Raw genomic sequence first — 13,259 nt, forward strand, 5'->3', positions numbered from 1 at the left:
ACACCTCCAAATGGTGCCACTCCCTGGTCCAAGAATATACAAACCATCACAGGGTACATGATCCAAAATTCACAAAGAATCAATAAAAAGTTAAATAGAAGGAGAAGAAGGAGGAAGAGGAGGAGGAAGAGAAGAAGAAGAAGAAGAAGAAGAAGAAGAAGAAGAAGAAGAAGAAGAAGAAGAAAGAAAGAAAGAAAGAAAGAAAGAAAGAAAGAAAGAAAGAAAGAAAGATGCTATGCTTGATTCAAATAAATAAAAGTAATTTAAAAATAAAATAAGTAATGCCCGGTCTCTATCTGTTCCTGAGTTGAGTCCTTGCTCTCCCAACACAGACGACTCTGGGCGAGTTCCTCAAAACTCAATGTATCCATGAAGATTTCTTTGCTTGAGATTCACTTGTATTTTTTCTCTAGTTTTCTACACATGCCTCGTGTTTGCCTAGACTAGCGATTCCTGGTTAACTCGGTCTCTCTTTCTGAGGAGACCTTGTTCCTTCCCATGAAGACGCAGGACATGGAAGATGCAGGGTGTGAGCAGAACACAGCTGTGCCTCTGTTTCTGGCCTGCCTCAGCTGCCTGGGAATGAGTCATGGGCGGCCCTGGGAGGTTCCCTGGCTCCTGGCTTTCTGGTAGGAAGAACAGCTTGCAGGCTGCAGCCCAGCTGAAACCAGTCTCCCTTCTTGCGTGGCACAGACAGACGAACCCTGTGACACTTCCTGTGTGTGACTATTACACAGCCCCTTGGCCTCAGCTGTCTTGGTTTTTTTTCTTTAACTGTTTCATGTCCCCTGGTTAGAAAACTTTGCCGTTAAGTGGCTTCTGTCCTGGTCTGGGCATTTTCCCTGTCTTCCCTTTGCTTTGAACCAAGGAAGGCTCTGGAACCCCACCCTCAAGCTTCCTGACTGCACCTATTCCATCAAGGTGACTCAGAGTGGATTTTTTTTTCTTCCTCCTAAGTTCAGGCCTCACCCCTACCCACCAGCCACCAAAGGTGACACAGTCCTGGGAAAACAAGCTCTTAATTACTGGCCCAGTATCATGGGAAAGATTCTACGGGCTTCCTTTTAGAGGCATAATTATCTTGAAACAACAACAACAACAACACTTTATTTTCTATATTTTGAAACAGGATCTTGCTTCATGGCCCAGGCTGGCCTTAAACTTCTGTTCTTCTACCTCTATCTCTTAAGTATGAGGATGATCAATGTGTCAGAGCCAAGCCTGGTTTTATTTGATACTGAGATCCAATCCAGGGTTTTGAGTGCACTAGGCAAGCACTGTCGGTTGAGCACCCCCAGTCCCAATCTTCTAAACGTCTGGTTTTGCTTGTTGGTTGGTTGGGTTTTTTGTTTTTCCTTTCCTTTCCTTTCCTTTCCTTTCCTTTCCTTTCCTTTCCTTTCCTTTCCTGGGCCTCACACCTAAGGCTTCACTTATGCTAAGCACGTATTGTGTCGCTGAGCTGTACCCCTACTCCCTTTACATTTATTTATTGTGTGTGTGGGGGGGAGGCACTTGCACGCCACAGATTGATGGTAGAGGTCAGAGAACAATTTACAGAAGTCAGTTCTTTTCTTCCCACTGTGTGGGTTCCAGGGGTCAAACTCAGGTCATCGGGCTTGGCAGCAAGTGCTTTTATCCACTGAGCCACCTTATTCTAGAATGTAGAACACAACATGTTTGTTTTGTGGTTCTTGATTGAGAAAAAAAAAAAAAACCTTTGCATTGATTAGTTATATATGTAACCAGTATTGACTAGAGTGACTATGCTTGTCTAAAAATGTCAGTAGTGGATCCAGGGGTGAAATCATCAATAGGGATTCCTCTCTGACATCAGCCTGCCCCCCCCCCCTCTCTCTCCAGGGTTTCTCTGTATAGCCCTGGCTGTCCTGAAGCATACTTTAGGCCAGGCTGGCCTCAAACTCAGAGATCTGCCTGCTTTTGCCTTCCGATTTGCTGGGGTTAAAGGTGTGCACCACCACAGTTGGAGTATTCATTCAGAATTTTGCCATTTTCTTCCTCTCTCCACCATTGACTTTTTTCTTTGGTGGTCAGGATTGACCCAGTTTCAAGGGGTTTGGCCTCTTATTCAAGGTATTGAAATAAAAGCTCAGGACAATTTTTTCAAAAGGATTAAGAAAACTTTAAAGCAGCCGGGCGTAATCCCAGCACTTGGGAGGCAGAGACAGGAGGATTTCTGAGTTCCAGGCCAGCCTGGTCTACAAAGTGAGTTCCAGGACAGCCAGGGCTACACAGAGAAACCCTGTCTCGAAAAAAAAAAAAAAAAACCCAAAACAAACAAACAAACAAAAAACAAAAAAAAAAAAAGAAAGAAAAAGAAAAGAAAAGGAAAAAGAAAACTTTAAAGCAAAACAATAGAAAAGATCAAGCTATAGCACAAGGAAGCTGTGGCCACATGGGAGTGCTCAAGGGCACTAATTGTGGCCTGGGGCTTCTTCCATGGGGCTCTAGAGAAGGAGGATCTTGGTTACTAGTGATGGTCATTCTCTGCTTTGACAGACAGATTATAACAGAATCTTTTATCTGCTGTACATGTCTTGTCCCACCACCCTGGATTTTATTTACGTGCACACTCATTTATGCATAGGCATAAGATGACAGATAGATTCTCCCTAAAAATTTACTTGAGCGGAAGGTTTTATTTGACTGTATGTATGACCAAAAGCAGTTCAGGCTGGCTCACACCCTCCCCCAACATGTGTTTGAATGAATAGAAACTGTCCAAATTTAATGGCTACAAAGAGGAGAAATATATCCCATTGTTCAGAAAAGGGTGTGTGATTAGCCCAGTGCAGGTGGGGTTCGAGGTTGCTAGTGTGCTGTTCAGAGAGCAGCAATGTGGTTGTAGTCTGGTAGGTAGAGGATACACACTGCTAAAAGCATTGTTTGAAGAGTGGTGTGAACATAACCCAAACCCATAGAGTCCTAAGATACTAAACTCTTTCTCAGGCTTGCTAGTCTCAGCCTGAGCCCGTGTCTCTAGGCAAGCATGCTACCACTGAACTAAATCTCTAGCCTTCAGTTATCCAGCTTCTCTCTAAATGGTTGTCCTTTGGGAGCAACGCCCATGGCTTCCCATTAGGGTGTGTGCCCTGGTTCCACAGTTCACTCCCATCTTACCTCACTCACCCTTTTGCCTGAGGTTTCAATAAATCCCTATAAATTCTAAATAAGATTTGCAGATGAACTACGGAAACCTCTGGGCTTAAGGGGATTCTGGGCAACCGCAGCCCCTTCTAATCTAATCCTTCAGGGGGAGGGTCTCAAGGGCTGTTGATGCATTTGTGCCACAACCCATGAATATTTTATGGATGTCCCTTTGTGCTTGCTAATGGGGCCTGAAATGTACAATCTGCCTTGAGTAACAGGGAAAGGGTGCCCTCTCCCGACCTCAGCCTCAGTCCCTGGGTGATTAATGGAAGCAGGCCAGACCCACTGGAGAGTCATTACTAATGTTTTTCATCATGGTTTTTCTTCCCTTGGAGAGAGAGAGAGAGAGAGAGAGAGAGAGAGAGAGAGAGTGTTTGCATATTGTGATGCCTGTGTGTTTAGGAAAGATTTTAAAAGTTTTGTCCACAAGGATAACCTGGTTCTTCAGAGGTTAAAAGGGACTTAAAGTCTCTCAATAAAGAAGACGAGTTTGTTGTGGTGCACACTGGTGGGATCCGATAAGCCTTCACTACACATTTTAACAGGGTGTGGTGGTACCTCCCTCCCTTCAATCCTGGTATTAGGGAGTCAGAGGCAGGCAGATCTTTGTGAGTTCAAGATCAGCTTGGTCCACATTAAGAATTCCAGTTCTAGGGAGGGAGAGAGAGAGAGAGAGAGAGAGAGAGGGAGAGAGGGAGAGGAGAGGAGAGGAGAGGAGAGGAGAGGAGAGGAGAGGAGAGGAGAGGAGAGGAGAGGAGAGGAGGATTGCCTCCTAATGTCAGGTTTTTCTTCTCTGATGTCATTACAGATGATGAAGTAAAATAGTTAACTCAAAACCTTCTCAATCTGTCCTGGCTGCCCTGTTTTTACTTTGTTTGGAGATAGAGCCTCGTGCATCCCAGGCTATCCTCTGAGCCACTGTGGAGCCAAGGATAGTCTTGAGCCTCTGATCCCTTTGCCCCCATCTCGCCAACACTGAAATTACAGCCACAGCACCTGCTTTTTCTGTGTTTATTATTGCTGTTGATACTATTTTTTATTGGAGTATGTGTCTGCCATTGTGCTGTATGTGTTCTGGAGCCTGTGAGGACCAGGAAAGGATCTACTGAAGCCCACCACTTGTTAGGTTCCTAAAGTCATGTTATTAATGTGTGTGAACCCTCATTCAAGCAGGCTCATGTATGTCACAACTTTAGGGGTTGGTTCTCGGCTCCCACGGCGCACAGAACTCAGATCACCTCAGGCTTGGAAGAGAAGCAATGTAATCTGCTGAGCCATAGCCCTCTCTGTGCTGCGTTAATCAGACCACCACAATTCATTCACTCAGTGTTTATCCACATTGCTGAGTGCTCTTCATGGAATGTTCCTGAAGAAGGGAAGCCCCCATCCCTGCTAGGAAGTCCTGAGTCTAACAGGAGGCAATAAGACTGTGTAGACTGGCAGAGGAAAGGCTCCCTAGGGAGAGTGGAGCTTGAATCCAAGCAGCCAAAGTTAGCATGTAGGATAATAGAGACAGTGCCAAGTAAGAAGAGAGGACAAATGTGCTTGGGAGATGCCAGGAAGTACCACCAACCATAACTTGGGTGAAACCAAAGCCACAGAGTCAGCATGGAGGGAGACCTTTGCTGAAACCCAATGTGGGTTTGTTTTGTTTTGTTTTGTTTTGTTTTGTTTTGAATCTCTTCTGATTTGGTGCAGGCTGTTGTCTCTCTCCATGTCTCCACGTCTCCCCACCTTCTCCAGCCAGCCCACCACCTTCACCTTTCTGGTTCAGAGGCTGAACTTCTTCCTTTATCAACATTTGTCCCCAGCGTAGACAAAAGTCCCTTCTTTGGTTTAGAAGAATCAGTCACATAAACACAAATTTATGAACAGTTAGCAGGTATGGTAGTTCATGCCTGTCATTTCAGTACCTGGGAGGCAGAGGCAGGAGGATTGCTTAGAGGTTCACTTGTGTATGTGTATCTATAGCAACCTGGTGTGGTGGCTGACACGTGTAAGGCCAGTGCGCTCAGAAGGTGGAGGCAGGGGGATTAAAGGCTACACAGTGAAACTACCTCAAACATTAATGACAACACAAAGTGAAGGCGAAAACAAAACAAAGCATTCCCCACCCCCACCCCTCACCCCACTGCCCACCTCCCAAAAGAAATGCTTACAAAACACGGAGAACCACAAAGTAGTTTATAAGGGACCCCTTGCTCTTTGGGGCTTGTAAACCCTGGCTCATTCTAAGTGAGATCCCCAAAAAAGAGGTCATTGCTGGGATCCACCCTGCCTAGCCCATCTCAGGAGAGGTTCAAGACCCAGGAGGGTCCTTTGAACTCTCAATCCTTTCAAGTAGAAGCCAATTCTACTCAGTGGCCTAACCCCACAGCACGGTGACTTTATCATTTCAGGAAAGACAAAGCTGGATAATCCCCAAGGGACACCTAAAGGCCCATGCTTTCTGCTGAAGGCCGCCACTGTGGGAGCAATTATGTCAAAGCTTTAAAGCAGACACTAAAGGCCGGGAAAGATGGTGGAGGGCCAGGAGGGAGGCTCAGCTTCCCAGGGACCTTGGTTCTGACCCCTAGAAACTCAGTGTTCTCTGGTACAGATGGTCTCTCTTCTCTTCCTGCTTTCTCTTAGCTCTCCTTCTGAGGCTCAGTGTTCTCCATTCTCGTGAGAGCAGGCCTAAGAGCCTCGGCTTTCTCTGCCTCCAATGTTGTTTCCCAAGCCCCGCCCATCTAAACCTCCAGTTCTAGGGCAGTGTTCTTTTTTTTTTTTTTAAATTTGTTTGATTTCGTTGATTGGTTTGTTTTTGTTTTGTCTGTTTGTTTGTCTTGGGTTTTTGGAGACAGTGTTTCTCGGTGTAGTCTTGGCTGTCCTTGAACTTGCTCTTCACACCAGACTGGTCTTGAACTCAGAAATCTGCCAGCCTCTACGTCCCAAGTGCTGGGATTAAAGGCACATGCCACCACTGCCCAGTGTGGACAGTGTTTTTTCTTTTTTTTTTTAAGATTTATTTATTTATTATATGTAAGTACACTGTAGCTATATTCAGGAACCCCAGAAGAGGGTGTCAGATCTCATTACAGATGGTTGTGAGCCACCATGTGGTGGCTGGGATTTGAACTCAGGACCTCTGGAAGAGCAGCCAGGGCTCTTAACCACTGAGCCATCTCTCCAGCCCGTTTTTTCTTTTTAAAAAAGATTTATTTTAAGCCGGGCGTGGTGGCGCACACCTTTGATCCCAGCACTCGGGAGGATTTCTGAGTTTGAGACCAGCCTGGTCTACAGAGTGAGTTCCAGGACAGCCAGGGCTACACAGAGAAACCCTGTCTCGAAAAACCAAAAAAAAAAAAAAAAAAAAAAAAAAAAGATTTATTTTTATTTTATGTATGTGAGTACGCTGTATCTGTCTTCAGACACACCAGAAGAGGGCATCAGATCCCATTAAAGATGGTTGTGAGCCACCATGTGGTTGCTGGGAATTGAACTCAGGACCTCTGGAAGAGCAGTCAGTGCTCTTAACCACTGAGCCAGCTCTCCAGTCCATGGACAGTGTTCTTAAAAGGGGATTCTCCATACAGAACTGAGAGAACAAAGAGGCCCCCAAAGAACTACAAGATGGGGCTAGAGGATGGCTCAGCAGTTAAGAGCACTGACTACTCTGACTGCTCTTCCGGAGGTCCTGAGTTCAAATCCCAGCAACCACACGGTGGCTTACAACCCTCTGTAATGAGATTGGATGCCCTCTTCTGGGATGTCTGAAAACGGCCACAGTGTACTTACAAATAATAAATAAGATAAAATAAAAACTACAAGATACTACAAAATTTCCAGAAATCGATTCAAACTTTCCAGTGCTTAGAGACATGACAAATGATCTTTTTTTTCTTGAGGCAGAGTCTCTGGTAGAGGAGGTTGAACTTGCTTTGAACTTTGAAAAGTATGTGTGTGTTGTGTGTATTCTCGAGAGCGTGTGTATCTGTAAGGGGGCCCACAGAGGACTGAAGATTCCCTGAAGCTAAAGTTACAGAAGGTTGTGAGCTGCCCTTCTTGGATCCTAAGAACTGAACCTGGGATTTCTGGAAAATCAGGAATATAAAGTGTTTTTTGTTTGTTTGTTTGTTTGTTTTTTGGTTTTTCGAGACAGGGTTTCTCTGTGTAGCCCTGGCTGTCCTGGAACTCACTCTGTAGACTAGGCTGGCCTCAAACTCAGAAATCCACCTGCCTCTGCCTCCCGAGTGCTGGGATCAAAGGTGTGCGCCACCACGCCCGGCTTTTTCTTTTTCTTTTCTTTTTTTGGTACTATTGTATTTTATGTGTATGTTTTGTCTACATGTATGCTGTGCCTGATGGGTGCCTGTTGCCTGTGGAGACCAGATGAGGGCATCGTATCCCCTAAACTATTTACAGATGGTTATGAACCCTTATGTGGGTGCTGTGAATTGAGCCCAGGTCCTCAAGGTTTAGGAATTAACAAATTTAAAAAGTTGTTTTTTTTTTTTTTTTTTTTTTTGCTATGGTTAACGTAACCCAGTCTTGGCTTGAATCTCCTATGTAGCCAAGGGTGACCTTAAACCTCCGCTCTTCCTGCCTCCACCTTCTGAGTGCTGGGATTACAGACGTGTGCTATTATATAAACTCAGTTTAGCCAGGCGTGGTGGCGCACGCCTTTAATCCCAGCACTGGGGAGGCAGAGGCAGGTGGATTTCTGAGTTCAAGGCCAGCCTGGTCTACAAAGTGAGTTCCAGGACAGCCAGGGCTATACAAGAGAAACCTTGTCTCGAAAAAACATTAAAAAAAAAAAAAAAAAAAAAAAGCTCAGTTTATTGGGTGCTGGTAAATGAACCCAGGGCTTTGTGCATGGTAGGTGAGCATTCTGACAACTGGGCCACACCCCTACCCTCCAATTTTGAATTTCTGATCCTCCAGTCACCATCTCAAAAATGCTGGGACTAGAGACATGAGCCACTTCATCAGCTTATGATGCTCCAGGAGAATCAAACCCAGGACCTCACCAAGGCTAGGTAAGCACTCTCCTAACTGAGCCATATCCCCAGCTACCTTCTCCCCTCTTAAAATGTGTATTCTGGACACATTACATAAGATGAGCCTAGGCTAGGGCTGGTTTGTTGACTAGGATAATAAGATGATTAAGACTAGGGGACAGAGAGAGTGATATCATAGAAACCAAGGGAAACCAGAACTTCCAGAGGGAAGAGTCAACACCAGGTACGACAGACGAGTCAAGAAAAATAAGGACCAAAGGCTACCTCATTAGATTCGTAATGAGAAGGTCAATTGTACATGCTACCATGACGGCTTTATTGGAGGGTTGAAGACAGGTGAAAGCATGATTAAATTAATAGCTGGTTGGCTAATGACAGGCGAGGGAGGGAAGACACTGTAGATTATTATTTGGGTAGCTCGGTTGTGCAGGACTCAGGGAGACAAGTAACCAGATGCAGACTCAGGGCTGAAGGCAATGGCCCTTTGATTTTCAGTCAAGAATTATTCTTTGGTCACAGGACTGGGAGAAATCAAATTGGTGCTGACTGGAAGCTCCTTCTCCCTGATAGCCAGCTCTCAAAATGTTGGAAGGCACTATGTAAGCTGCTGGAGGGTACTGGGCGGTTACCGACAGTCCTACCCAGGTGTAAGTACTGTGGATTCCCACAGCTGTTGGCTGGGCAATGGTGGCACTAATATCGTGAAGGTAACCGAGAGCTGTGAGATTGGACTGAAGGTCCACCCTGTATGGGGGAACTCGGATCTCATGCCTCAAAACTAGCCAAGAACTGGGGAGCTCATAGACCCTAGGGGAGAACCTATGACTACTATTTTGCTAAAGGGATATAAATATAAACCATCTTCTAACTATTTCTCCTTACACCCATAGATAAGTACACACCTTGACTCTCATCAAAAAGCTTCTTTTTGCGGCACACAGAGGCTACTCCAGAAAACCACAACTTACCAAAGCATAGAAAGCACCCATCTGCAAATGGGACACGACATCTATACCCAAGGGTTTCAGGAGAGGGGGTGAATACAGGAAGAGCCAGAGGACCGGGAGGACTGTCGTAAGATAGTATATCTGTACATGAACTATCAGCAGTATGGTTACCTGCATGTGACCACATGTGGAGCAGGAAGCTAATTGCTTATATCTTGAACTGCAAGCATGAAGCAGAGTGAGAGAGAAAAAAAACTGGAAAAGGACGTGAGTTTTAAAGCCTGTCTCCAGTGACACACTTCCTCCAACAAGACCACATCACCAAAACCTCCCCAAACAGCACCACCAACTGGACACCAAATATTCAAATATATGAGCCCACAGGGGACATTTTCATATAAGCCACCACATTTGTCCAAAAGGTCAACTCAACACCCACGTATACACAGACAACCTTACAGCATAAATACATACATACACACACACACACACACACACACACACACACGGGAAGGGGTGGATATGACATAAATATATTGTAGTTATGTATGAAATTCTAAAAGTTGAACAATTACATTGTCATTGTTTGTTCTTGCTTTGCCTTGTGAGATCTGAAGCTGTTAGAAGGGCTGTCCAGATGGAGGGGCTGTTGAATGGGCTGCACAGGGGCCAGCTAGCAGAACCTCATTGCCATGGAGTGGGGTGAAAGAGAATCTGAAGGCTGCCACAGACCTGTGCCAGTGGAGTACGGAACTGTGACTGCAGACAGACAAATAGTACCGTAGGCACAGTCAGCGCCAGGAATTTTCATGGCAGAGTTGTGATTCTTTCTCACAGGAGCTTACTATGTAGACCAGGCTAGCCTCGAACTCATTGAGCTTTGATTCTTGAAAGAATGAAGGAACAGGTGGTGAGGGGAAATGGCTCTTCAGGTTGAATGTTGATGAATTAAAGAAGAAAAAATGTAAGCCAGGTGGTGCACATCTACTCCCAGCCCTCGGGAGGCAGAGGCAGGTGTATCTCTGAGTTTGAGGCCAGCCTGGTCTACAGATCGAGTTCCAGGACATCTAGGGTGACACACAGAATCCCTATCTCAGGGGTGGGGGGAGTGGAATGCAAAACAGAGCTGTTTGTGTTTTCTGGGGATCGAACAATTTGTATGCAGACTTTGTTTCTGCTTCGAGAGGTTGCAGAATACAGCGGGTGGTTGCTGACAGCATGGCTTCACCTGAATGTTACTCTGCTTTACATCCTCAGTGTAGAGGCAATAACATTAACTGCTCCATCCAGTCTGTGTGAGAATTAAACAGGCTCAGAGATGTAAAGGGCTTAGGGTAGCGGCTGGCATGAAGTAGGTATTCGGTTAGTACCATCAGGTCAAAGATGACCATGAAGAAACAGACTGGGAGCATAGTGAGGCAGCCCTTTAATCCTAGCAGTTGGGAGCAGCTGGGAGATGGGTTGCTGTTAGTATAAGGTCAGCCTGGTCGACATAGTGAGTTCTAGGACAGCCAGAGCTTCATAGTGAGACCCTGTCTCAAAAGCAAAACAAACAAACCCCTCAAAAGAAAGAAATAAACAGAAGGAGTAAGGAAAGTCCCTCAGCATCAGAAACTGCCACATGAATGGAACAAATAGAAAACAAGAAGTCAGTCTCAGATTAGATAGATCTGCAAAATCCAGGGGGTAAAATGAGTCTCTCCTAGCCGCAGTTAACTGATAATATCTCACATCTATTTTCAACCTCTACAGAACACCTACCCCATCCAAGGTTGTCCATTTACAAAACAAAAGCACAGAGTGCTTTTTCTCTCTTCTCTTCCCATTCCCCTCCAAGGTGACTAGGCAGAAACCAGGGCTTTCCCTCCTCTTGGCAACCCACTGCACCCCCCGCCCCCCAGCACGCTAACTTGAACAGCTCCAGTTTCGGTTTATCTGGCTGTGGAGCCCCTGGGGCTCTCCAGGCTGCAGGTTGTAACCTGCAGCTAGCTGTCTTTCCTCTCTCACCTGTCGCTGGGTGGTGACTTACAGGCCTTAAGAATCTTCTGCATCTTCACTGAGGATCAAGAGACCTTGAGTCCAAAGGGAGACTAACCACAATTCCTCAGGGCCTTTGTCCTGAATTTCCATGTAAATAAAATTTCCTGTTGAAACTTCTTAACCTTCTTTTTTCTTATCTCACTGCCCCAGTTTAAAAAGCTAGAGTGGGGCTGGGCATTGAAGCTCACATCTGTAGTCCCAGTAGTTGGGAGGCTGAGGTAGGAGCTTGGAGCCTAGACTCGTCTCAATTTATGGCAATCTTCCTGCTTCGGTTTGCTGAGTGCTGGGATTATAGTATGTCCAGTGCTATTCCTGTTTGATTTAGTGTTACTAACATATAGTAAGGGTCATTAATGCACCCCAAATCTGACTTTTGTGTTGGCTAAACAGAACATGTTTGTAGGATAGACTTGGTGCACAAACCACCAACCAGCAGTCTCTGTGAGGCTGATAAACAGTATTTACACTTTGGTTTCATTGACTCACACGATAAATGTCACTGCAGGTTGGGTGACACAGGGTCTCCACTTTACACATTAAAAAAGATGAAATTTGAGTGGCCAAATAAGTTGACCGTGACCACAGGTTGGCAAATGAGTGGGATTTGAGTTAAGTTTGTTTCCATAACCCAAGGTTATGACTCAGAGGATGCAGAGGCTGTGGTCAAGGTTGAATGCATCCATTTATCCTGAAGGATAAGTCAGTAAAGAAACAAGAGGGGGACAAGGCAGTCAGAGAAAATCATCAAAATCAAGGATCAAACCCAGAGGTCTTAAAAAGGAGAGGAAGAGGTTTTCAGATGAAGGGTCAGTTCTTGGACACCGTAGTCTCAATACAGATTGCTAGAGTTTAAGAGTCCTGCAGAATCGAGGTGAGGCGAGGTGCAAACCTTTAGCTCCAGCACTTAGAAGGCAGAAGCAGATGGATCTCTGAAGTGGAGACCAGTCTGTCTACTGAGTGAGTTTACAGACCAGCTAGGGCTAGATACAGAGGCAGGCGAGAGAGGCCTCAGGTCTGTTATTCCAGCTACTTGAGAGGGTGAGACAGGAAGATTGCAAGTAAAAAGCTAATTTGAGCAACTCATGTGGACCTCTATCAAAACCCAAAGCACAGGGGCTGGAGAGCTGGCTCACTGGGCTCTATTCTCTGCCCCTATGTGGTGGCTCGCAACTCTCTGTAATTCTAGGTCCAGGGGATCGGATGCCCTCTTCTGAATTCAGCACAGGCATACAGATATACATTCAGGCAAACATCCATAAACATAAAAAAAGAAGAGAAAAAGAAGTAAAAAAACAAAACAAAACAAACCCCAAAAACCCCACCCATCCAATGAAAAACTATAACAAAACTCCAAACAGGGCCATTGAGATGGTTCAGTGGGTAAATGTTCTGGCTTGCTAGCCAGATAACTGAATTCCATCCCTAGGACCCACAGGGTAGATAGAAGGAGAGAACTGACTCTTGAAAGTTGTCTTTTGACACATGCTCCCACATGTGTACACACACACACACATCCAATAAATAAATAAATAAATAACAAGTACATTACACAGAAGGGGAAAGGCCCAGCACCAACAAGGCAGTGTATGTATTTTCCCAGCTCACTAGCCCATTCCTATTCTTAGAAGTGCCTTTTCTTTCTTTCTTTTTCTTTTTTCTTTTTTTGAGACAGGGTTTCTCTTTATATTCCTGGCTATACTGGATCTCATGCTATAGACCAGACTGGCCTCAAACTCAACAGCGATCAGCCTATTTTTGCTTCCCAAGTGCTGGGGTTAAAGGCCTGTGACACCATGGCCAGTTGGCTTTCTCTTTCTTAATAAACTATCTCTACTTTTATTATCTCAAAAAATAATAAAAGGAAGGCTGGGAATATAACTCAAGGATAGAGCGCTTGCCTACCATTCATAAAGTGCTAATTTTAATGTCCAGAAAACTCTCCACACGCACACAAAAGAGAAGTTAGGTGTTGCGGGATGGACAGGGAAAATCCTGCAACAGATAGGAAGGAAGGAAGAGAGAGGAAGAAGTAAAGAAAGAGAAGGAAAAGAAAGGAGAGGGAGGTACAGGAACAGCGGCACAATTGTAAAACGGCGACAGATGA

The sequence above is a fragment of the Mus musculus genome, chromosome 14 (genome assembly GCF_000001635.26).
Source record: "Mus musculus strain C57BL/6J chromosome 14, GRCm38.p6 C57BL/6J".
Classification (NCBI taxonomy): Eukaryota; Metazoa; Chordata; class Mammalia; order Rodentia; family Muridae; genus Mus; species Mus musculus.